Raw genomic sequence first — 25,985 nt, 5'->3', positions numbered from 1 at the left:
TGGAAAAGTGGGCAATCACTGTGTTGGGAAGGCAGACATGAGGTGGAGGCCACATGCTTGGATGTCCTTGACTTCACTGCTATCTGGAAGTTCCTTATTTGCCAAACGACACAGTGTCCATCTCCAGATTTTAGCGTATGAAGAAGCAGTGGTAGCAGTGGTGAGTCTTCTTGTTCTTACTTTCTAAACTCTGGAGCTTCGTTTCAAGTTTCATTCTTTTCCTTGTGGGTATGACAGCTGTTCGTTGTGGGTTCTTAATTTCAATTTACGTGCGGTGGTGGCTTCAGGGCACCAGTTCCATGCTGCTCTGGTAGTCATTTAAACGGTCTAGACCAGAATCTGCCCCTTAGGCCCTTCCATCAATGTTTAGGTAACTAATTCCTGATTAAATCACTTCTTGCTTTAAAGCATAAAGTCTGTTTCTCATCCTAAACCTTGACGAAGACAGACTTAGATCCTTTGCATATTTTCTTCTTTATATTACAGAGAATTGTACTTCCTAGCCATGGATCTGACAGTAGAATCAGTGACACTATAAGCACTGTTGATTCATTTTCTTCACATGAATTCCTGAGTATTATTACAGAAATAGCTGATCATTCAAGGTCTACAAACAACATCGATGCCAATTTGACAAATCTCCTTGTCAAGATGAGTGATACACACCACTTTCTGTAACAGGATCTTCCTCTAGCTTTCTCCCAGTCAGTATGTGTAGTGTAGGTAAAAGCCACTGCCTGAGGGGGGATAAAAAGGGCAGTGTCAGTGTACAATACCAAGGAATGTTTCTTTGTGAATATTTTCTTTGGAAACCTAACATTTTTAAATTAATGGATCTGATTAAACTGTAGTTCTTCATGTTCATATGTGATGTGATTGCTAAATCAGACAAATTTATTCATGACTCCAGTGATCTATCCATTCATTAATAATAAGCAGGTTTTATCCTGAGGGATACTTGAACACATGAACAGACCCTTCACCTAATCCATGTATTGCTCCTGGAGGGAATCAATGGGTGATAGGTGCTCATTTATCAAAATATATATACCTGCCATTTGGTTTTGCCTCAGTAATCTCAGGGTCTTCATTTTTAGACAAGCTTGGTGTAAAGTAATCCCAGAGGATTTGGGCAGTCAAGTCTTAGGGCATAGCACTTGCTGTCAGCTATTCTCCCTGCCAAGAAGATATATTGTGCTTCTATTTTTTTTAACATTAATTTTATTTTATTTTTATTTTTATTTTATTTATTTTTTTTTTTAATATTTTTTTTTATTGATTTTTTACAGAGAGGAAGGGAGAGAGATAGAGAGCTAGAAACATTGATGAGAGAGAAACATCGATCAGCTGCCTCCTGCACACTCCCCACTGGAGATGTGCCCGCAACCCAGGTACATGCCCTTGACCGGAATCGAACCCGGTACCCCTCGGTCCCCAGGCCGACGCTCTATCCACCGAGCCAAACCGGTCTCGGCTTTAACATTAATTTTAAGGGAAGTAGAACGAGAATTGAGTTTTACTAGTTTATTCTGTATCTTCCAATTGAATATATTACAAATTTAATTGTTCCATCTAGAAAATATCTATAAATAGCTTCTCACTCTGAAAACAAATTCATTTATGCAAATCTCTGAGTTGGTCATAGAATAATCTTTGAGTTAGTGACCAATATATGGTGATATTTCTCCTATGGCATAATACATGGTTCAAATATCAATGGGTGTGACCCACCCAATCAAAGCTCTTACCCAGTAACATGCTTTACTAATAATCACAAGATTACAAGCAATTAAAAGTCATAGGTGAGGAAGAATAGGTTTGTTATATCTTATGTGGCTCTCTAGGTCATTCCTTCCAGCCTCAGGCATATTATCTCTGGCCTAGAGAAAATAAGTGATGTTTCCAATGAGTTTGTAAGTCATTTAACATAGCAGGGAATGTTTAGGGTATATAATATCTCTGTTTTCTACTCCATAGAATACTAAAGCCTCTGTGTCATTTTCAAGAAGTCATGACTTAGGGATTCACAAGTTGGTGTACCATAAGCAATGCTAAACAGAGACAGGGACATCCCTCTAAAAGTATTCCACAAATAAAGATTCTCTTCCTAGCCAATGACATTAGTTTATTTGGTAGGAGAACCAGATATGAGCTTGTTTGTAAGTCAACTGACCAAATTGCCTGTCTTGTATCTTTCCATGAAGTATTCCCCTTGATTACTGAAACCAACAGAGAAATTGATCACAAACCAACTACCCTACTCCCTCCCCCAAGTGGAAATGAGAGTGGCTCCTTTCACTATTATAGGGGGAAGCCAAAAATAGGGTTGCAGTTGTAATGCAAACAAATAACACAATTATTAATAAATAATAACATAAGAATAAACTTTGTACTTTGTGCACTCACAACAGTAAACCTACTTTTGCTGATCCCTACACTTGATGACCTACTTGTAGAACTTTTGATTCCGATCCCTGCAATTTTGTACTTTGCTGGCTTAGAGGTAATAATTCCCAAGAATTAAGATAATAAAAATGCCTCCATCAGGAGGTACACAATTATTTTATTTAAATTGGAAGCTGAGACTGATACCTCACTTCTTTTAGGGGGTTATAGTACTGGCTGATGTGATATACCTTGATTTAAAAATGGGCAAATGACCTGAATAGAAATTTGTCCAAAGAAGACAAATGGCCAACAGGTACATGAAAGGTACTAAGAAATCACCAATCACCCTGGAAATACAAATCAAACCGCAACGATATATCACCTCACACCTTTTAAAATGGCTATTATAAAAATGACAAGCGATAATAAATGTTGGTGAGAATGTGGTAAAAAGGAACCCTTGTGCATTGTTGGTGGCAATGTAAATTGATATGGTTATTATGGAAAACAGTGTTGTGGTTCCTCAAAAAGTTATAAACAGAATTACCATATGATCCAGCAATTCCACTTCTAGATATGTAAAAAAAATATCCAGTCCTGATGCCTTGATTTTATTTATTCAATTTACAAGTCATACAGAGGATACTTTAATATGTTTTTTAATTTATTTTTAGAGAGAGGAGGGAGGGGAAGAAGGGAGAGAGAGATAGAAACATCAATGAGAGAGAAACATCCATCTGCTACCTTCTGCACACCCCCTACTGGGGATCAAGCCCACAACCCAGGCATGTGCCCTGACCAGGAATTGAACCAATGACCTCTTGGCACATAGGTCAATATTCAATCACTGAGCTACATCTGTCTGCTGGGAGCCATGGGTACTTTAAAGACTCATATACAACTTAATCTCTAAGATATTCTTTATATTATTTCATTGAAAGTTTCTCCCCTTGGTATTCTCTCTCTGGCATTATTAATTTGAGGTTGGACTCCTCAGTTAGGCTTGTTTATCTTTAGAAAATATTTTTCTTATATTTTCCATCTCTTGATTTTCTCAATTTTATGTTTTTAACACTTAAATTAAATTTTTATTTGGCAATAATATTTTTATGTTCTTGAGATTCTTGTTGTTTTCTGATCTGCTCATGCATCTTGTCTTTGTTTTTGTGGCTATACTATAGAATTTCTCTTAAGCTACTAGGAGGCCTTTTAAAAAATTATTTCCTATTCCCTGGATTGTCATTGTTAGTCATCTGTAGTCATTTTTTGTTTGTATGTCTTTTATTTTAATCTTTTTTACTTACAGTGTGAGGTATCTTCAATGTTTGATATATCTTGCATGTATATTTGTAATTCAAATGATATTGGTAGAAATGGGTAGTGGTGTCTGCCTCCAACAGCCTTTCCTTAGAGAGGAATTTGTGAAAGACAGGACTGGGAAAATCTCAACTTCCATATAGTAGGCATTTGCTATGGGAAAATGCATGGTTCACCTAATGAGCCAATTTCTTTTCTTTAGAGATGAACACATTGTTTTGTTTTGTTTTTGTTTTGCCCAGGGGATAAACTCTTACCTGCTAGGCATTTCGTACTCTGGAATGGAACATTCTGTTGCTCCATATTCATTATCCAAGTATTCTAATTTTCTAATCTATATTCTTTCATACTGGTGTCTCAAAGCATTAACCTTTTCCAGGATCAGTCCAGTTATATCAGTTTCTTTTTGCTTATATTATAGGATGTGGATTTCTATATGATATAAGTCACCACTTTTCTTTGTGCTATCTTACAGAAATTAGAAATTATTTCAAATCTATCATTCCCCCCCCCCCATGCCAAATATTATTACTTTAGTTCACATCCCCATAATGTATCTTCTTGACTGTTAACCCATGGTCCCACAACCTTCAGTTTCTCTCCAATTCAGTTGAAACTTTCCTTTGCCATTAGGGCTTTCCACTTAAATAATAAGTACAGTTATGTCACTACAATCCTTAAACTCCTCTATCATCTCTTCATTGACTATAGAATTAAATCTAAACTTTAATGTAACCTAAAGAGGTTCTTAGAAATCTGTCTCAAACATAATACTTGAATATGATTTCAATAGTCAACCTTATTTAGTATATTTCTATTCTATCTTTATTGGACAATATGCCTGTGAGTAAAGGGCTAGGTTTTATTTATCTGTGCATCTCTATACCACTATAAAACTTATCATGAACTATTATTTTACTAATTCATTTAAATTGCTTTTTGAAATATACTATATGCCAAGTATTTTTCTAAATTCTGGGCACACAATCTTGAACAAGACAGGCGGAATTACTATTCTCATAAAAATTTGTCAGAAACTCCAAATATATGTGCAAAACTTTCCATCCTTGTCACCTTCTACCCATCTGTGCCCTAAACCACAGAAATTTTCATCATTTTGATGAAACATCAAGGATATTCAGAGTTTTCTGCCTTTCACATTCCATCGCTGTAGTGTAAGACTGAAAGTTGGTACTCAAAATTATGTGCTGCTTTAACATCTGGTACAATCAGGAGGGTCTATAATGACCTAATTGCAAGTTTCACTCCTTTTTTTTGTTTTGTTTCCAGAACAGAAATTTTCCTTAGCCAGACAGTTCCACTTATTAAGGGACCAGATGTAGTTTTGCTTATCTGTGAGTAGTAGGTTTCCCTGACAGCCATGACATTATTCAAACAAGCCGATGACATTGTCTTGCAGGAAACAAAGGGTTCCTCATCCCCAAAATACTATGAAGCCTGCCTTCTACGACCCCAGTTGCTCACTGTGTTCCTGAGTCAGTGCCCATGTGGCTCTGTGTGACACTGTCCTCCTCCTCCTGACTGTGAGTATTGGTGACTATATTTCTATGTAAGTCAGTAAATAATCTAGTAACTCCCATTGGCCTCATTGTCCTGTGTTGGGTGTCATGTGTTCAGCCATCCCTATAACCATAGAATGAGAATCCCTTCCTTACCAAAGGGGTGAATTGAAAGGGATGAAAACAGTTCTTCTTCTTGTAAATCTGTGCTTTTTCTCTCTTCTCCATACTTGACAAATCAAAGGACTTATGCAGTCTAAAGTGTCTTTTGTGACAATTTCCTAAGTTTTTAGAAGGAATTAATCCATTCTCCTTACTCTTGCTCAAATTTATTCAATCTCTTTTTCTATACCATAACATATAATTTTTGTTTACGTATATCATCTCCTCTTTGGTGTGGTATCTCAAAGAAAAAAAAATACTGTCTTTGAATCCCCAATAATTAGTAAAGTTCAGGACACTAAATATTTACTCAGAATTATTTGTTAAAAACACCTGTTCTTATTATTATTTTAATCCTCACCTGAGGACATGCTGAGAGAGAGAGAGAGAGAGAGAGAGAGAGAGCCCCCAATTGGTTGCCTCCTTCCTCACCCTCCCTGACTGAGGATTAAACCCTCAACCTAGGTATGTGTCCTGACTGGGAATCAAACCAGCAATCTTTCAGTGCTTGGGACAATGCTCAACCAACTGAGCCCTTGGCCAGGCCCAGTTCTTATTCTTTTAAATTGGGACTCAGAGCAGCCGTTTAGAACAATTGCACTGGGCCAGCCATTGTGATTTAAGACTTAGTAAATCTTAGCAATCTAAGGTTGCAAGTCATGGGAAGGACTTGCCATATTATTTTGGAGATTTGATTTTTTATGATAGTATATTGATGCAACTAAATTTTAAAAAGTGCAACAGAAAAACACAGATTGACTAGGAAGTATGTGTTGTAAAATATGTTTCAAAGAAGTAAGTAGTTCCTGACAGGTCTAGTATATTCAGGCAATATCATATAGAAATCACTGAAAAAACTATTGGAAGTTAAAAGATTGGCAATTTCAGTTCCATATAAAGCCACTGGAACTTTCCATCATCATTACTTACATTTTATCAAACCCCTGATGAACAATGGAAGGTAGAGTGTCACATTGTTAAACTCTTGCACCAAATGTTTTGAGAGGAAGTCTGGAAATAGTGTTCTGATAGATTTCTGCATAAGTCAATAAATAATCTAATTTGCCAATGGAGGGAGTAAACTACCTCTATTGTTTGTTTCAGCTATGAGTTGGGTTATGTTTTTTTATAAGAAAGAATGGTGAAAAGGAATAGAAAAATAGGACAAGGAAGAGAGAATGAGTAAGTAATAGAAGGCGACTGTCCCTCCGGTTTTTTGTAAAATATTTACAACATACTGTAGCATGCATCATTGTAGATAATGGCAAGAGAGGACACATATCTTGTTGACATTTCACATAAGAATCATTCTTAAATGAAAGGCATATGCTAGAGAATGACACTTCATAGTAAAAATCAATTCACAGCCCCAATCTATTAGACTTTACAATGTTTAATTGCATTAATTGGCTATTTCAATGTAATAAACTACCTCAAATGTCAGGGTCAAAACAGCAATCATTTATTTAGCTCATGACATTCCTAGATGGAAGCTTAGGCTGGGCTCAGCTGGGCAGTCTCCTCCTGGCTGAACTCCCTCACACATCTTTAGTTGAGCAGCTTTGCTGATCTTGGCTGGGCTTTCTCATATGTCAGGGTCTGACATATGAGAAACAACTCTGTTGACTCAGCTCTAGTTCACACAATTGCTTATCATCCAACAGACTATCCCAGGCTTCTTTATACAGCGTCTGGGCAGAGTTCTCATAGAAAGGAGTGTGCAGGGCCTGCTGCACTATTACTTTTGCTTTTATTTTCCAAACCAAGCCACAAAGTCAGCTCAGATTCAAGGGGTAGAGATTCAAGGACTCCAAAGGATGTAGATACAGAGAGGAATAAAAGGTAGAATCATTATTACAATCTACCACTTAAAGGAACAGAAAGTGAAGAAAAAATGAGAATTCTAGAAAAAAATGGTGACAGAGATGAAATAATTTAAAATATGAAGTTATTTTCAGAAGTTTGTTTTAAAAACTTTTTGAAAAATAGTCAATAGAAATAACAAAAGTTCTTTTGGAAGTTAAAAAACTTTTTAAAATATTTAAGTTTTTATTTCTATTGGCTATTTATTAAAAGTGTTGATAAATTTAATATGAAAACAGTATATCTTATTGAAAACATACATGCAAGCTAATTTGCAAATGAGTATAAACTTAGTTGCCAGTTCTCGGGACACAGATCCATGGTATTGCATTGGTATTCTAGCTACAAATGAATTTTCCAGCTATTAATACATGTGTAATTTATTGTGGATTAATGTATTTTCCTATAAAGAGTACACTGATAAGTTTGATATTTTATTTTTTGTAAAATAAAAAGATGTAATATTTTAAAAAGTCTAGTTAGCAACAATTTTAAAAAGCCATGACTACAGTTTTTAGTTATGTTTGTTCTTAGAAAACCATATTATTAGAATCAACCTAGTAATTGATAAGGGGGTAATTTAAAAAATTTCTGTCATAGCTAAGAAAGTAGTACCCCTACAAAAGTAAAAGTATTATCTGTAGAACTTTCCAGTATATAATGAGTGATCAGATCAACCAAGTTGACTATAAAACACAAATAAGATAACTTTTCTACAATATTTCCCAGAACATCATTCTTAGCTTCCATCAGATGAAGATTGATTATAGGAACAGAAAACCAATATATGCTTGTATTACATTTCCAAACTTATTTAATATTAGCTAGCAATCCAAAGTTACCATCCAATTCAGATGACTCATATTCACAGATAATTCCTATGAATATTTATATTTGATAATCCACTTTCAAATATTAGAAACCAAGCAAATCAATGCTAAATGTGGAGAGAGAGAGAGAGAGAGAGAAAGAGAGAGAGAGAGAGAGAGAGAGAGAGACTCCTAGGGTGAGGGTTAAAACAAAAAATAAAACAAAACAAAACAAAAAAACTTCACATCAATTGCTGACAGGAGGGAATACCAATAAAGGTACTGGTTGTTTTTTCATGTCCAATAGTGTCTAAACTCTTCCCTGAAGAAATAGAGAAGATAGAAAAAGAAATTGCTTTTATCTAATCTAAATTTTAAAGCATACCATTGCTGAAAATTATGTTTGACTTTATATACTACTTGAGTCCACATAGCAGTTAAACTCTTATGAAGAAAAGGGGGAACTTTTTTGCTTAACTTTGAGCTACATTCAGTGAAATATATAAAACATAAGACTTTTCCCCCCTCATCTTGATACAAACCCTTAAAAGAAACAGAGAATAAGACAGTTGATATGTAGACCATGTCAAAAGACATTTCAATTTTCTGCAATTTTGTCATTATCGGCACCATCTACCACATCCACCATGGGCTATTGCCTTTGAAGAGTGAGTTAGAAAGAGCTGTGGAAACTTTTTATTTTATTGCTGGTTCAACTACAGTCATTAGAGTCTGGCTTTTAGTTGCACTAAAATTTTCTCTCATGGATTTCTTAAAAAAGAAAAAGGACTAACCTAAAAACCTGTCAGCGTTAGCACCTCGGTCTGAATGTGCATGCTCAACCAACCAACTATAGTTCTTTGTCACACCCCCATGTCCATACTTTTTTTTATTATCACTTTAAGTTTTATTGTCCAATGAAGCAAAACTGAATAAAAGATTTTCCTTAAAAATCAATTAAAAGCCTCTTTAGCTATTTTGGTGCACAGGACATGAAACTATTACATTATTTTCAAAAGTTGTCCTAAGCTTAGATTCTTTATTATCTAAAATACAGCTCAAACATTTCGAGACTGTTTTCTACTAACATACTACCAGGTGGATATTAGGATTACTACTTAGAGCCATTACTTCACAGTATCTGTGTTGCATGCATGACATTGTTAAATGGTTTAGACTATAAAAAGACAGTCTCTTTTCAGGTCAAATTTGCAAATGGGTGAAAAGGCTAAACATTTTTTATTTATGTTTGCTTAAGGTCATAAGATATGTATGTAAATGTTATGTAAATTGAAAATTAAAGATGTAAATAGAACATCTAGTAAGAGACAAAGGACATTTCCTATTTTAATTACTAAATTACAATATTCATATATTTTATATAATATTTTATTTAATTAACTTATTTATTTTTAATCTTTATTGTTGAAAGTATTACACAGTTTCCCCTTTTTCTCCCACTGACCTCTTCCAGCTCACTCCTGTCGCCCCAAGGCCCTCACCACACCATTGCCTGTGTCCACAGATGATGCATATATGTATACAAGCTCATTGGTTGATCTCTTCCCACCCATCCTCCCCTACTTTCCCTCTGAGATTCAGTAGTCTGTTCATACTTCTGTGTCTCTGGGTCTATTTTTGTTCATCAGTTTATTTGGTTCATTAGATCCCACATATGAGTGAGCTCATGTGATACTTATCTTTCTCTGACTGGCTTATTTATTGCTTATGTAATATTTTAAATGACTCAATTTCAACAGAATTTCTTAGGTAACAATTTAGTGAAGTTTTTAGAGACTTTTACCTGTATTCAGTAACTGTGCAGGTTAGTGTAGCATTGTTTTGAGAATTGATTATAGCAACTAGTACGTTAGTGTAACATTGTTTTGAGAATCGATGCATTGATCACTGGCATTGATCACATGGAATAGTCATGTAATGGATACTGAATAATTTGTCCTTTTGAGTATTTCAGGTTATTTACTGGCCAACGCTTTTGGTGTAATTTCATCCTTATCAGCAATAGATATAATGGGCTGTTTTAAAGGGGAAAAAAAGCCACAATTTCACAGTTTTAATGTTTATCTTATTCCCTGAGCAAATGGTCTTTCTGTACTCCAACTGAAATTCAGCATTTTTCTACTTTAAGACAAGGCTTATTCAGGAAAAATGAATGAAAGTAAATGAAGTCAATTACTCATGTAGCCTTAGAAGTTGTCCTCAGGGCAAGTAATGACTGCTTGGTCAATTTCTTGTCTTGGAGCTCTTGGCTCTTGTCTGGCCAGGTGATGGTCTGATGAGTTAGAGGCAGGAGTCCTCATCTAAGACCATGGAAAGCGACAGAAAAGTCAGATATGGTTCATTGGTCCCTGGAAACAAAACTAATGCAGGCTAAATATAATGAAAAGGAAATTTACTGTGAGGCCATAGAAATTAGGCCTAATGGGTAACATTTATTGGTGGTTAATAGGCTCCAAGAGCTGTTCTCGGCATTTTACATGGATTGTATCCCTTAATCCTCACCATACCCTATGAGATATGTTATTATTGCTTTATTTTAACAGGAAAAATAATGAAGGTAAAAATTAAATCTCATCTGTTGTAAAAGAATCGACAAGGTTATTAGGTCCAGAGTAACCAAGAAAAGGGAATGAAAATAAGATATTTGGAATTAGGGAGGTGAGAATAAGCATCAAAGGAGATCCAGGGTTTCCTAAAACATCAGCTATGACTACAGCCTGCTTTGGTAATACATGCATGGATTATAAGGTCACCAAAGGATAAAATGAGGAAGACTAAATTCATTCTGCAAATAAGAACAGTATAGAGCTTACTCTCCAGTTAATTTAAGCACATAACCACTGTAAACCATATATAGCAGTATTCAGGGAGTGGTTGAGGCACACATACCTTTTCCTAGCTAAGAAACTGATGAAACTCTTAGCAGGACATATCGTTTTCTTCCCCAGTTAAGTTATGTATCATCCATGCAGACATATTTACTTATCTCTGTATCTTTTTTTTTTAAAATAAAAGCTGAAAGAAAAATATCACTTCTTCGTCAGAGGCATCCTGTTGAAGTGAACCTCTGCAGAAATTTGTCAGTCCTGCTCTTGATTCTCAGCACAGGGCAGATCAGATGACATAGCTTCCTACCTTGTGTGTGGAGAGGGAAATATAAAGAAATAGGCATGGGCTGAATGAGATGTGGGATTTACTCTTAATGTCCTACCTCAGAATGACTTTTGAAAATAAAATGTGAGAAATTATAATCATATCTTAGAGTTCTTCACCCCTAAAATTTCAGGCCAAATTATGTGTGTGCAATTGTGTGGTTTTCTAGGGAGAAGTTTGTTATTATTTATCAACTTCTTAAATAGCCCCTACAATCATGACAGCCACTATTCTGAACTAATTTGCAGGCTGCAGACTTAACTTCTTTAAAAAATAAAAGTGACATATTGAAATTATATTTTTCTACAACAGAATCTAGTCTATTGTGGGTTTTTTAAAAAATAAAACTTAAATGGAAAGCTCATGTAAAATGTTTTTTAAAAATGTATTATCTTTCCATTTAGAATTAAACCAACGATAATTATTTCATTTTTAAAATGGTCACTGTAATTTAAAGACATGATGTTCAGTTGGCTCTTGGGGGCATTTCCCCCACAAATAGGCATGACTAGGTTTTCCCAAGCCTGATGTACCCTTTGAGTCTATAGGGCCTGTTAAATGTCAGGCCAGTTTTATGAAGATAGATATTTTGTCTTTAATGAAGGAGACAAAGTCTTTGAACTCCTTGACACTTTATTCTTAAATTTCTCCTTCAAAAATCTTAGGGCACTTAATGGTCATTATGACCATTTCTAAATGGGTTATCTCACTTTGAGTTCCTCCAAAGGCCAACTCTTAAGACAAACTGCAGGTAGTGTTTTTGAAGGTGAGGGCCATTAAGTAGGGAAGTAAGATGAGTTTGGAAGCTAACAACTACTTTAGTCCCTAGTACACGCTAGATCAGCGGTTCTCAACCTGTGGGTCGCGACCCCTTTGGGGGTCGAACGACCCTTTCACAGGGGTCGCCTAAATACATCCTGCAGATCAGATATTTACATTATTATTCATAACAGTAGCAAAATTACAGTTATGAAGTAGCAACGAAAATAATTTTATGGTTGGGGGTCACCACAACATGAGGAACTGTATTAAAGGGTGGCGGCATTAGGAAGGTTGAGAACCACTGCTCTAGAGAGATTCAGGGGGTATTGATACACCGCACCATTAGTGTGCTGGTAAAGACTTAACAGGTTTTCTGAAACAACACAATAACAAACTTACTTTGTAGCATTTGCTGGTATCTGCAGAGTAAATACCCTCACCATAGATGATTGCAAGCTACTAAGCACCTTAAACTACCTTGCAGCATTCCTAAAATTTTAACAATTGGCTCTCTTGAGCTGGTAGGAGCTAGTGCCAGCATATTGCTGAAAACCTGATCAATATTTATTGCTTGAAGGCTATTCCTAAACACTGTTAAGTCCCTTGCAGTGTGACCATCTATACAGGTGACAAAGAAGCTCCAGTGACAAGAGAAAGTGTTCAGATAAAATAGTATAAGCATTTGCAATTATGATGCAGTTACTACATCAAAGAAGATGTGAAGTGTATCAAGAGTATCAGCTACCTAGAGAACATGAGCTGTTCTCTAGAAAAGAATTAAAAAAAACCCATTCAATTGTTCTAGAATTTTTAGTACATCTGAACATTTCTTAGGGCTTTTTATCCATTTCTGTTACTCTTCCTCCAAAATTTCTTAGCTATTTGTAGATCTTTTTCTTTTTCTTCAAATTTTGATTGCATTGGATTTATAAATTTATTTGGAGATAAGTTTACTTCTTTAAAATATTAGTCATCTCATATGTGAACATGGTTTACTGGTCCACTCATTCAGGTCTTCAGTTTATTTTATTTATTTTTTAATTGAATATTATTGTTAAGTTTATTGTGTGATTTTTTATTTAAGTATAGTTGGTATACAATACTATATTAGTTATATTAGCTATATTCAGGTATACAACATAGTGAGTGATTCAACATTTTTAAACCTTACAATGTGATCACACCACTAATTCTAGTAATCACCGGTCACCTTATTATTGATTTATTTTCCCCTTCACTTTTTTGGCTATTGTAAATAATGCTACAATGAATATAGAGGTGCATATATCTTCTCAAATTAGTGAGTGGGTTTATTTTGTGTGTGGGTGTTTTTTTGTTTTTTTTCCAGATAAATACCTGAAAGTGGAATTGCTGGGTTGTGTGGTAGATCTATTTTTAGTCTGAAATAAGTTTAACACATCTATACTAATAAAAGGGTAATATGCTAATTATGGGAGACATCTTCCATATGACCTTCCAGACATCCTTCCAGACAAAGCTGCAGCGGCTGCAAAGGGTCAAGGCTCAGGCTGGCAGTGGCAGCAGTTGCTGGGTATTGAGGGCGGCGCCTTCCCTGATCTGCCAGGTCACTTCCCACAGAGGGAGGCCAGACTGTGGCTTAGGCTGGGGGCAGAAGCAGAGGCGGTTAGGGGTGATCAGGCCGGCAGGGGAGCAAGTTAGGGGCAATCAGGCCAGCAGGGGGGGGCAAGTTAGGGGCGATCAGGCTGGCAGGGGGGAAAGTTAGGGGCGATCAGGGAGGCAGGCAGAGGGATTAGGGGTGATCAGGCAGGCAGGCAGGCGAGTGGTCAGGAGCCAACGGTCCTGGATTGTGAGAGGGATGTCTGGCGGTTGGACATCCCCTAGGGGGTCCCAGATTGGAGAGGGTGTAGGCCAGGCTGAGAGACCCCCTCCCATGCACAAATTTTGTGCACTGGGCCTCTAGTTTCTCTAGAAAAGTCTTGAGCATTCACTCATATGTTAATTTCTAGATAATTCATGAATTATGATTGTAGAGGGTGTCTTATTTCTATCATGTTATACTTAGTTATTATTGCTGGTATAGAGCTTGCTTGTTGATGCTATTGGACTATCTATACAGACCAGAACTTTTCAAACTTTTTGGTCTCAAGATCTCCTCATAATCCTCATTTAATTACATTTTGCTTGTTATTAAAGTTACCATCTGGCTTTCTTTTATTATTATTTGTCAAATACATCTTATTCATTTGCCTATTTTCTAACTTTCTATATTTATTTGCTTTAAGTTAGTCTCTTATGAACAAAATATTTCTGGTTCTTTATTTTTAAAAATTTTTTTGTATCAAGTCTGAAGGTCTCTGTGTTTTAACTAATACATTCAATAAATTTATATATATTCTAAGTAGGGCTACAATAGGACTTATTCTACCATTTTATTTTATATTTTCTATTTCTGTATGTTTTTATGCTCTTTTCTCCTTCTTCCCTACCCTCTTTAAAAATATTGATTTAAAAGTTTTTGTTTTTTAAATCCTACTCTGTTTTCTAAAGGATACCTCTAACTTAATAAGATTCATATATAAGTTTATTTTTGTCTATAAATTTCTGAACTCCTTTGATATCTTTATACATAAGACAATGACCTTAGCATGCTCCTTTTCAAACTTCCTCTAATCTTTTACCCTTCCCATCTGCTACATTGGTGTCAACTCTAATTTTTCTGGCATATTTTGGCTATGCCTTTGAAGGCCATGATAGAATGCTCCAAGTTATTTATTCTAGCCTACTCCCAATCTATACTTCAATGCTTTACTGTTTCTCAGATGTTTTAAAGAGAGTCTTTGTGTGAGAAAACCAATGCAGCAAAAAGGCAAACAATGTGGTCACATCCAGATCATCTGTAATAATAATAGGGTAATATGCTAATTAGACTGGACGTCCTCCAGACGTCCTTCCTGATGAAGCCGGGGCTGGAGGGAAACCAGGCTGGTTCCAGAAGCCGGCCCAGGTCCCGGGTGCCTGCTGGAGGGGAGCTGGTGCTGGCAGCCGGGGGAAGGAATGCCTACTCTTGCACAAATTTTCGTGCATTGGGCCTCTAGTTGTTGTCATAAAAGCAGCAGAAGAATACATTAATTGAATATATAAAGAATCGGGTTTTTCTGAATTTTCTAGATATGTGAACTAAACATGCCATTGTTAATGTCATGCTGACCAAAATTTTCATTTTTTAGTCTGTAATCCCAATGATAGATTAAATGATTCTGAGAAAATAAACAAGTGTTAGAAGGGATTGAGTTAGAAAGACAAAGAAAGTTATAACTCCAGCTAGATGGTAGTGATTTCTTACTCTAAGGAAAAACAACAAATGAAATGGAGAGAAGAGTTAGATTCTCTACACTAGAATCTCAGAATTTCAATGCCTCCGGGGACTTTGGGAACTTTTTTTTTTTAAATATATTTTATTGATTTTTTTACAGAGAGGAAGGGAGAGGGATAGAGAGTTAGATGTGCCCGCAACCAAGGTACATGCCCTTGACCGGAATCGAACCCGGGACCCCTCAGTCCGCAGGCCGACACTCTATCCACTGAGCCAAACCAGTTTGGGTGACTTTGGGAACTTTTAACACAATATCCTAATATTGAGAAGAATAAATTGAAACCCAGGAAGGCCAAATGACTAAATCAAAAGTAATAGAACATACTGGTCCCTTGGGACCTTATTGGTTATGATCAGTTTTTCTTTAGTGGTAGGCAAAATGGTGTGATAAAATGCTTTGGAGTCTGATAAACTTGGGCTTGAAACTTGGCAAGGCTGTATGAACTGGTCACGTGGCTTGAAACAGTTACTTAATAGACATCTGTTCATAAACTGGGGGTAATGGTACTTAATCTAACAGGATTAATATAAATAGAATAGACATAATTTTATAAAGCATCTGCTACAAAGTATATTTTGAACCAATGCTAACTGTTATTTATAGATTATTATAAATTTATTAAAAGGAATGCTTTTTCTTACAAACAGTTAGTTCTGTAGATTACTATACTTGAGTTTTATTAAACTGGATCAACATATTCTTTTTTTGTTCTTTAAAATGAATTTTGATATTTGGTTATTGTGATCTAATATTACTTTTATTATTGATCCTGCATTTCTGTCAAGAAGTTCGGATTGAATTGCATCTGTGGTGTACTAATGCATGTAACTTTGAAAGGGAAAAGAGAGAAGACTGTGGATCTTTGCTCACCAAGCAATTTTTTATATATCATTTTAAATCTAAGAATAGAATCAGGGCCTTATGTGTTATTGTGTTTCTGAGAGGAAATAATGCCACCATTTTGGCAGACTCAGAATAGATGATTTGTCTGGGAAATAAACTATAAAGTATAAGAAAAATATTATTATAAAATGCTAGAAATAATTAGTGTTGAAAAAGGTAGATCAAAGGTTTTTTTAAGTGAAGATGGGCCTTATTGAGCCCAGTGATAATATTGAATTATGAAAATATTCATGATGATTGTGGACAAGGCTGAAAATAAAGTAGCTGAAAAAGCAGATAAAATAATAGAAATGGTAAATATATATTAAATGGACAGATTATAGAATATAATGTTCTTGTAAAGTGGCAGAAGAAGCTATAAAATGATGCGGTTTTTTTATTGTTTAAGTCTTTTAACTTTATTGATTAAAAACAGTATTAGATTTTATAGTTTAATAAAGAAGGACTTAGATAAAGACAATTTTATAAAAGTATAAATTGTTGGGCTAAGAAAAATAGGGAAATTTCAAAAAGGCCAGATACACACAGTGCTTTCTGCTTTTCAAGGAAAGTTTAATATTGTTAGCATTAGGAAATGCACATGTGACTACTTAAGCTTGCCTATCCACACACAGGATACATCGCAATCACCTAAAGAGGTGAACTGAGCAGGCCTCCTCCAGGGTATGGATTTATTAGGCTGCTATAAGACCTAGAAATCTGCATTCTAAGCACATTTCTTAAGACCATTTGCAACTAGGTTGGGGAGATACACTGCAATGTGTTAATATATCAACAACATTAGGACAAATGAGTATTAAGCTCCAATTATGTAGAATAAATTGTTCTAGGCTCTTGGCAACATATAAGGATGATCTTTTCACATATCCAGTTCTCAAACTTAATCTATCAGAAGAGAGTTGCCATAAAAGTGCCATAAGAAAGGTGCAGACATCACTCTTCATTAGTTGAATTTAAAAAGCAGATTGCTTTCTATTCTGAAGGGGGAAGAGTAATAAAGGAGGCTTTCTGAACTGGGCCTTGATAAACTGCTAGGTCTTAATAGATTTGATGAGAAGAAGGCAATTCCAGGCATGAGTAGTAATATAAGAACCATCAACAAAAACTGATTGAAGATAGATTTAAGGTAGATTTGGGAAAAGGAGAGTAATACAGTTTAGATTAAATTGATGGCCAAATACTCATTCACTCAGTCAATATTTATGAAGAGTAAATCTGGTGAAAAATGAAGCTTAGAATAAAGTAATTGAGTGTAAGTAAAGAGCAGTGAATAGATTCAAATGATATTCAACTAGGATTTAAGGATTAAATAACTGTAGAGTAGAATTCAATGATTAATTGGATTTGGGCAGGATGTGAGTGAGAGAGGGGAGTAAAGATTGCTTTCTGGAGTGAGCTACTACCTGTGTTATAATAATAATTGTTGATTTTTGGATGCTTCCTATATTATAGGCACTGAACTTGCCCCTTTCGTATTTGGTCTCAATTAAACTTTGTAAAAGTACAGTAAAGTGGGTACTATAGCCCCTTTGTTGACACCAGTACTGTAGACCACTGGGTTGAAATGCTGAGAGATACTCATGTAGATAATCATCGATGGAGAAGGGGCCTCTGCCATCCTCTGTTACCTTAATAAGATCACATTTATTTGTTTTCCCTTCTATTAAAGAAATCAAGGACCATACAGTACACTGATTAACACTACACTACTGCCAGTAGGAAATGATAAATTCCAGTTTATATTCAAAATAAGAGTACTTTACAATTATAGTTGCCTTAGGTAAGACACTGAATTTGGTAAAGAGGCCTCTCATATGAAATCTACTATGCTTTTGTTTAACACAGAGCTTAAGACTTAATTAACATTTTTTTCTCAATTTAGTTGCATTCTTATAGACAAAGTTATTTACTTTAAAATAATATCCCCCTCAGTGACTTATTATCAGGAGTTTTGAAAACAGAGTTGTTTTTTTTTTTATGAGGTGCAAATCAAATGTGCTTTCTCCTCTTAATTTTTACTCAGAGTAGAGGTGAATGTTTTATCCTATATAATAAAAGGCTAATATGCAAATCGACCAAACGGTGGAATGACCAGTCACTATGACACACGCTGACCATCAGGGGGCAGATGCTCAATGCAGGAGCTGCCCCCTGGTGGTCAGTGCGCTCCCATGGGGGAGCGCTGCTCAGCCACAAGCCAGGCTCATGGCTGGCGAGTGCAACCGTGGTGGCAGGAGCCTCTTCTGCATCCATGGCAGTGCTAAGGATGTCCGGCTGACAGCATAAGCCCACTCCCCCCTGGGCATAAGTCATCAGTCAGACATCCCCCAAGGGCTCCCAGACTGTGAGAGGACACAGGCCAGGCTGAGGGACTCCCCCTGACCCCTGAGTGTACAAATGTCATGAACCGGGCCTCTAATATGTGACAAGAAGCCCAGCATGTGAAAATGCGTGGTCCCACCCACCCGCATGGCCTTGCCATGCTCGAAGCCCTGCCCACCTGTGCGTGCTCCACCCACCTGCCTGCCACCCCACCTCGCCCGCAGCCCTGCACACCTGTGTCAGTCTTTGGTCGTTATGGTGTTAGGGCCGTGGGCTTTTTATATATATAGATAATCCCGAAAAGAGCTCATGTTCTCTCTCAATTTTTTAAATCTTCAAAATGTGTTTTTCTACAGAAAAATATTAAAAATGTGGGGACAGAGTCAAATCAGCAAATTAAAGGTTACTGTGAATAAAAGTGATTTTCTGTAATAGGTTCTGTATTTTGTTTTTTTCTTACAATTTAGGGCATTATGCAGTTTGTAAAAGAATTAATTTAGAATTTCAAAGCAAAAGGGAACTTTACTTAGAGTAGTAGGCAATTCAAACTTTACTGACCAATTTATTGGAACTTAAGCTACACAGCTACAGGATGAATATATTTGTAATCACAATAGTGCTAAAGGAGACTATCATGCCAGGGTGTGGTTCCCTAGCAGAGTCTAGTGCCTCTCAGACTGCCACAAAACTGAGCCAACATACACTTTTGATTGAAGAAGTAAAGTTTTACAGTTTAGTTCAAGCCTTTGGTTATCCTCTACTAGAGGCCTGATGCATGAAATCCGTGCAAGTGTAGGCCTTCCTTCCCCCAGCTGCCAGCATTGGCTTCCCTCTGGTACCTAGGACCTGGGCTTCCCTCCAGCCACCGGCAGGCACCTGGGACCAGGGCTTCCCTTGCAGCCCCAGCTTTGTCAGGAAGGTAGTCTGGAAGGATGTCTATAATTATTATCTATAATAATAAAGAGCTAATATGCTAATTAGACTGGACAGTGGAACGACCTTCTGGAACCACCACGAGGCAACCAGGGCTGGGAGGGCCAGCCCCTTGCGTGAACTTTGTGCATCGGGCCTCTAGTTAATGATAAAATGAAGGGATTTAAATGCTACTGTCTAATGCCCCTGCTGCCTGGGAGGGTTTTATAAGTAAGGCCACCTGCTTTCCTCACCCACACCCCCCATTAGTCCTGACTTCAGCTAAATTCAATAGTGATTAGAAACATGGTTGTGAACCCCAGGGTGATTTGAGGTAATAAAGAGAAGGATTAGAAAAAGTTAAGGGCACTGTGAATATGAAGGCCAGATTTACAAATACCCTTGAGCTCTCAGCATTGATATGGTGAGTTCATACAGAACAGCTATCATTTATTTAATTTCTGTTTAACTTCAATACATAGATTAGATCAGTATCTTATCTGTGACAAAACAAAACTATATTTGTATCAGAACTATATGAAAATAGTAACATAATTTTATGTAGATTCATAGGTACATAGATGGGTAAATAGATATTAACATATTTCCAATGTTGTTCAGAGGTTGGGAAGAGAACATGTGCTTACTTAATCTTTGGACTTTTGCTCTTATTTCTTGGTCTCCAGCTGTGAGGGGTGGCAAAGCACAGCCAGTGAAGAGTATCCTGGGGGCAGGATGAGGTCTTAGGCCTGCAATTAAAACGCTAGGGAATTACTCAATCCACTTAAAAGAATAGATTACATACTACCAAAACAAAGTGATTCTAAGACAAAGGAAAAGAAAATGAAATCTAAGTGCAACCAGTAAATAGTTACCAATCTAGTTAACACTGATTTATAAACACAGGCCTTTTGCAGCTGTGTTTTGAGCCCTTATGATAGTTCCAAGTCAATACTGGCAGTAAGAAGGAGAGGCAACAAAGTCTTTTGGGACCCAGCTATGTTGTGGTCTTAGTAGCCACATTCCTATAGTGGGACAGTCTGAATCATTACCCTCATTGAAGCAAAACTACTGCATATTTACACACCATCAGTTTGTTAGCCTCCGAGCAGCATCTTGATGGCCGCTAAGTTTAACATATGCCCTGGTTCCTTGGTCTTTGTTGGCCTAGTTTTCTCTTGTGGTCTGTTCACAAGCACTTTCCTTTCAGGAACATGCTAAGATTGTACTTCACCTTTGATTTTGGATTAGGCATCGTCATCTAACTTGCTTTGGGCAGTGAAATGTTGAGCAGAAGTATCATGAGTCACTTGCTTATGGAAGCTTTAAGAGATTTGCCACATTCGCTTTTACCTGCTGTAGAGATGATGGGAGTAAATGTTGATGTGAAGTCTACAACAGACTGGATCTTGGAACAAATACAAGAAGCTGAATCAACATGAAAATTTGGGATTTATTTTTATTCCTGAAGTATAACTTAGCTTATCCTGACTGACTTTACACTTAGAATTTGACAACTTCATATTCAACTTTATTATTTTACCCAGAAAAACTGGTGAATGATACTGTAGACCAATTTTACTTTTAATCTAGAACACTGCCATTAAATAATCACATGATGGAAGCTCACATCAGTTTTGACTTTCTGTAAAATCACCTTGCACATTGCACAAAACTAAACAAACAAATAAACAAAACAATAACAAAATATCTTCGTAGTAATTGGATTTTTAAACATGTATAAAGCTGTTAAAGTTATTTAAAACAGCAAGTGTTCATACAAAAATGTATACAAGCATATAAAAATGGTCTCTGATTTATCCTGCTTTTGTCTTAAAATGGTTGTATTAGTTTAAACTGCATATCATATTACTGACAATAGACAAAGGTAAATATGTAGAGTATCTTTTCTAGTATCATAAGGGTTTAAGTTTTTCTCTTTAATTTGATATCTGATCCTAGTTATAAAGCTGGACAATATATAGGTACAGCTGTTGCCATAAAAACTATAAAATCGGTACATGAGCTTGATTCTAATCATTTGAAGATTTTCTTTATTTTTTCATTTCAGTGTTTTCAAAGCATTTTCTTTGTCTTTGCAGTGTCTCACCCAAGATTTAAAGAAGAGCATGTGTTAAATTGTAAATTAGAGAAAGTTCGGCTATTACTGTCTCTGACTTATTTCTTGTCCTTTTGCTTTATTTCTTTTCAACACCTCTCCTATCTGCCATGGTTTTCTCATATCATAGGTTTAATGCCGGTAATGCACACCTTCTTTCAAATTAAAGTCAGTTTTCCATTTCTTAGGAGTACAAGCATTTCAAATGTGGCTGTGATGGTAGGAGGGCCCATGTGTATACTCTGAAATATTTTCAGACTTCAGGAGGGAGACAGGTTTTAGGGAATAAGGGAGTCTTTTTTTTTTTTTTTTCAGAGAGGAATAGAGAGGGAGAGATAGAAACATCAATGATGAGAGAGAAGCATTGATTTGCTCCCTCCTACACTCCCCACGCCAGGGATTGAGCCCGCAATCCAGACATGTGCCCTGACCGGGACTCAACCATGACCTCCTGATTCATAGGTCAGTGCTCAATCACTGAGCCATGCTGCCTGGGCAAGGGATGCTTTTTAGCGCCTCTCAATAATGCTCTGTGGTGGAGTCCTTTTCAGCCAATAGTTGAGGGCATGCTGGCTCTGAGGATTAGACAAAGCAAGTGAGGGAATCAAGATACTTCTCCCTGAATAAGTAGTTTTATTTGTATTCAACTGTGTTTCAACTGACTTTCTAACCTTTTAAAAAAAACAACATGTTACATTCTTTGCACCACACAGCATCTCTATGTGAAATTTATAGTAATTCAAACAGTAAGTCCCTCTGGCTTTACATGACTGAATGATTAAAATTACAGAAACCTATCAACCAGGCAACTCCTTCTAGCTTCATATGGAGCATATGCTGAAATAAGCCTGTGGAAGACAGATTAAAATGTCATGCTCTAGGGGAAATATATATATAACAAAAAATTAAATGATGAACATGAAGGGGAGCGCTAATAAGATGTGGGGCTACATGTATGGCTCAAATGTGGGGGCTTCAGAAAACAGTAAAGGGGCAGGAGTTTGTGGATTTGTTTTCTTGTTTGCATTAGCCTAATAGAGGGTAGTACTATTTAAGTCTGGGTGCAGTAAAATTCCAAGTAACATAAAGGCTTTAAAATAACTAATAAAGGTATACTCTAATTCAACCTTCGAATTTGTTTTAATGTTCAAATAGTAAGTACATTTCAAAAAGGCAAAAGAGTGAAAAATTATTATACTAAGAAAAACTTTGGCATATATATTTTCAGAATTCAGAAAAAAAGCAGTTATTTGACTTAAATCAAACTTAGAGAACTTTCAAGTATAATTAGAAATATTGAGAAATAGAAATATATGAAATGTTGTTGCTAAATTTTCAACAAATCTATAAAGAAAAAACTGACAGTGACAATTAGGGTAAGATAAATATTTTCAAAGTGATGTATTATTATACAGGGTGGGACACAAGTAGGTTTACAGTTGTTTGTATAGAAAATAATACATTAATTAACAAATAATAATAATACAATAATAAACTTGGTGTCTCACAAACTCACAATTGTAAACTCACTTTTGCCCCACCTGTATTACTTAACCAACTTAACCTAGAATTATTTTCTAAATTTAAACAAGTGGTATGTTAAACCCACTGAAATTATAAAATGAATGATTATGTTATAGTTGGCAGCTAGTTAAGATACTAATGAAAGAGAAGGGAGCGAGACATATAATTAAGCCAGATTAATTAGGAAGCTGCAGTTTCACAGACACTCCAGGGACACCCACATCCTCTGCCAAAAATTAATCCCCAAACAACAGGAAAGACCAGTTTTCCAATCTCTCTTGGGAATAACTGGCCCATTTGCCTGGATTGGGAGTGGGGGAGAGCGATGGAGGCCCCATGAAAGGGGGAAATTCCTTTGCTGGGCACATGTACAGTAGAAGCCACGATGGTTCAAGGGGAGTTTCTTGTACTAAGTGCATGTGCAGTAGAAGCCAGAGGAGGAAGCAGAACTTTAAGGCATGCACAGTAGGAGCCAAAATGACCACCATCAAAGGGGAGGAGTCTAGCTTGGGAAATTCTGGGAAAGGATCAGATAGGATAAGGGCATGGAACCCCAGAAGATCTAGGAATGCGATTGGATGGGGTAGGATCCAGCACAAACCCTCGAAGAATTAGGAAGAACATTGGCTAGTTTGAAAGAAAGTGTACCCCTTCCCAAAGCCAAGGAGATATAATCAAAGCTTAACAAAGACCCCAGGCTTGTTCTCTCCCTAGCAGCTGAATGGGCCTGGATGTGGTAGCCGCATGGGCTGAAAAGCTGAGAAAAGCAGGCAGGACAGAAATAGAGACTGTGCTGGACTACTGAAGCCTCGAATCTCAGGCTAATGGCATGACAGCTCTGGGTCCTATCCCTTCTCCTGGGCTCTGTGGTGACAAGTGCATACCTGTGGCCCCAGAAGCTGGACCTCTTTGCAGTGAGATGGAGCTGAGCCACACGGTCATGGATGAGCAGTGCAGCAGCATCTTCAGGGGCATCTATGCTCCATGTGCCCCTCCAGTACATCTTGCCACTGCACCTCAAATCTTCCTATGCATGAGTCCCCGAAATGTTTTCCTCATGACTTCGCAAGGACCTAATTCCAGACCCATTTGACAGACCTGCCTTGGTCCGGGTCCATATTTGACAACAATTATTGGTACTTTTCTATTTTTATAGAAAAAATTAACTGATATTATTTTTGGATTAATACCAACAATTATATCTGCCATCATTGGTTATGACTGAATGCACAATAGATAAACAAACTGTAGGTCAGATTATTAATTATTGATTATGTTTTCCTTTCTTACAGGTTAATGAGACAATCACCATCAGTATAATAAAGTTTGTTGTTAGGAATGTTATTTTTCATTTCTCAATAACCAGTGAGTAGTAAGTTTTAAATATTCAAAATTATTAAAATAATAGATTTAGCAGTTATTTTGTTACTAAAATATTCCTATTTTTGACTTTGTAGAGTCAATATTCCAGTGCTCTAGATGACTAGAACAACAGAACTTGAAAGTCTGGGGTATGCTATAGCAAAGAGCTATGAGAGGGAAAGAAGTCTGAAAAATTATATTGTATCACTTGTTGAAACCCACATGTTCATGAATTTCAGCAAGAGATACAACATGGATAAAGATTTAAGAGATTATAAAGTATTATCAGCTCTTTGGTCAATAGAAATATGTTTCCATATGGCTACATCTACTAGTAAAAGAGTTTATTTCAAATATATGCTTTAATAAAAATACTCATACATATTCATGCAGAAATTTATATGGTTGGCTTACAGGAATTCTCAGTAAATTGTGCAAGGATTAGAATTAACCAGTGGGAGAAGACAGGTGCCTCTACTGCTGCAAACCAGAAAAAAACCAAGGTGATTGAGTGACTAGAAGAAATTTAGTTACATTTTTTAGTCCATAAAGATTAAGCTTTAGGACTTGGTTATTATTTCCTAGGAGGAACTTTCAGGTAACATTTTAGAACACATTTCTGAACCTAGGTTAGGTACAAAAATGGTTTTCTGAGGCATTACTTTTTCTTTAATTCCAATATATTCCTGAATTTTATTATTGCCTATCTAGGACTAAATAGAATAGGTAAAAAATAAATTCAATGTCCAGGAAAAGAATAGGTAAATGAAAACTTCATCCTATGCACTATTGAAATGTATCAGAGTAGAGTAACGTTTTAAAAGGGAAATGTGTACAGAGTAAAAAAATATAGAAAATGAATTAAGCCTATCCATGTAAGATTATTAAAGAATAAACCCAGAGAGTTAGTGACTGAAAAATGTTGAGGCTGTAGTTACAGTGCATGCAGTTAATTGACTGTGCTCATGTAGCTTTCCAGGTATGTGGAATTCAGAATCAGAGATAGGTGGGGTCTCAGGTCTCCAAAAAGCTCATAGAAAAGGGAAATGGAAAGCATAATAAAATCACAAAGTATGGCATATAAGTTTGTATTTTGGTTTCTTAGCGATATTAAAAGATGCAAATTTCTTTCACATAAAACATTTTCTCTACAAAATAATTTGTATAGTTACTAGGAATTAGATGTAATAAGCAATTATTAAAATGTATTCCTAATTGGATCTATCAGTTTGAGTTAAATTGTACTTCAGTTTGCCCTGGCTGGTTAGAGAGCATCAGTTGGGTGCACCAAAGGGTAGCAAGTTCATTTCCAGGTCAAGGGCATGTACCTGGTTGCAGGTTTGATCTTTGCCCTGGTGAGAGTGTCTCTCTCACATTGATGTTTCTCTCCCCCTCCCTCCTTCCATTCTCTCTAAAAATCAAAAGAAAAATATCCTTACGTTAGGATTTAAAATATATATATATATATATATATATATATATATATATATAT

The sequence above is a fragment of the Myotis yumanensis genome, unplaced genomic scaffold, assembly GCF_028538775.1.
Source record: "Myotis yumanensis isolate MYYU_CA2020_CCGP unplaced genomic scaffold, mMyoYum1.0.hap1 SCAF_6, whole genome shotgun sequence".
Lineage (NCBI taxonomy): Eukaryota > Metazoa > Chordata > Mammalia > Chiroptera > Vespertilionidae > Myotis > Myotis yumanensis.
This window is presented reverse-complemented; position numbering follows the sequence as displayed.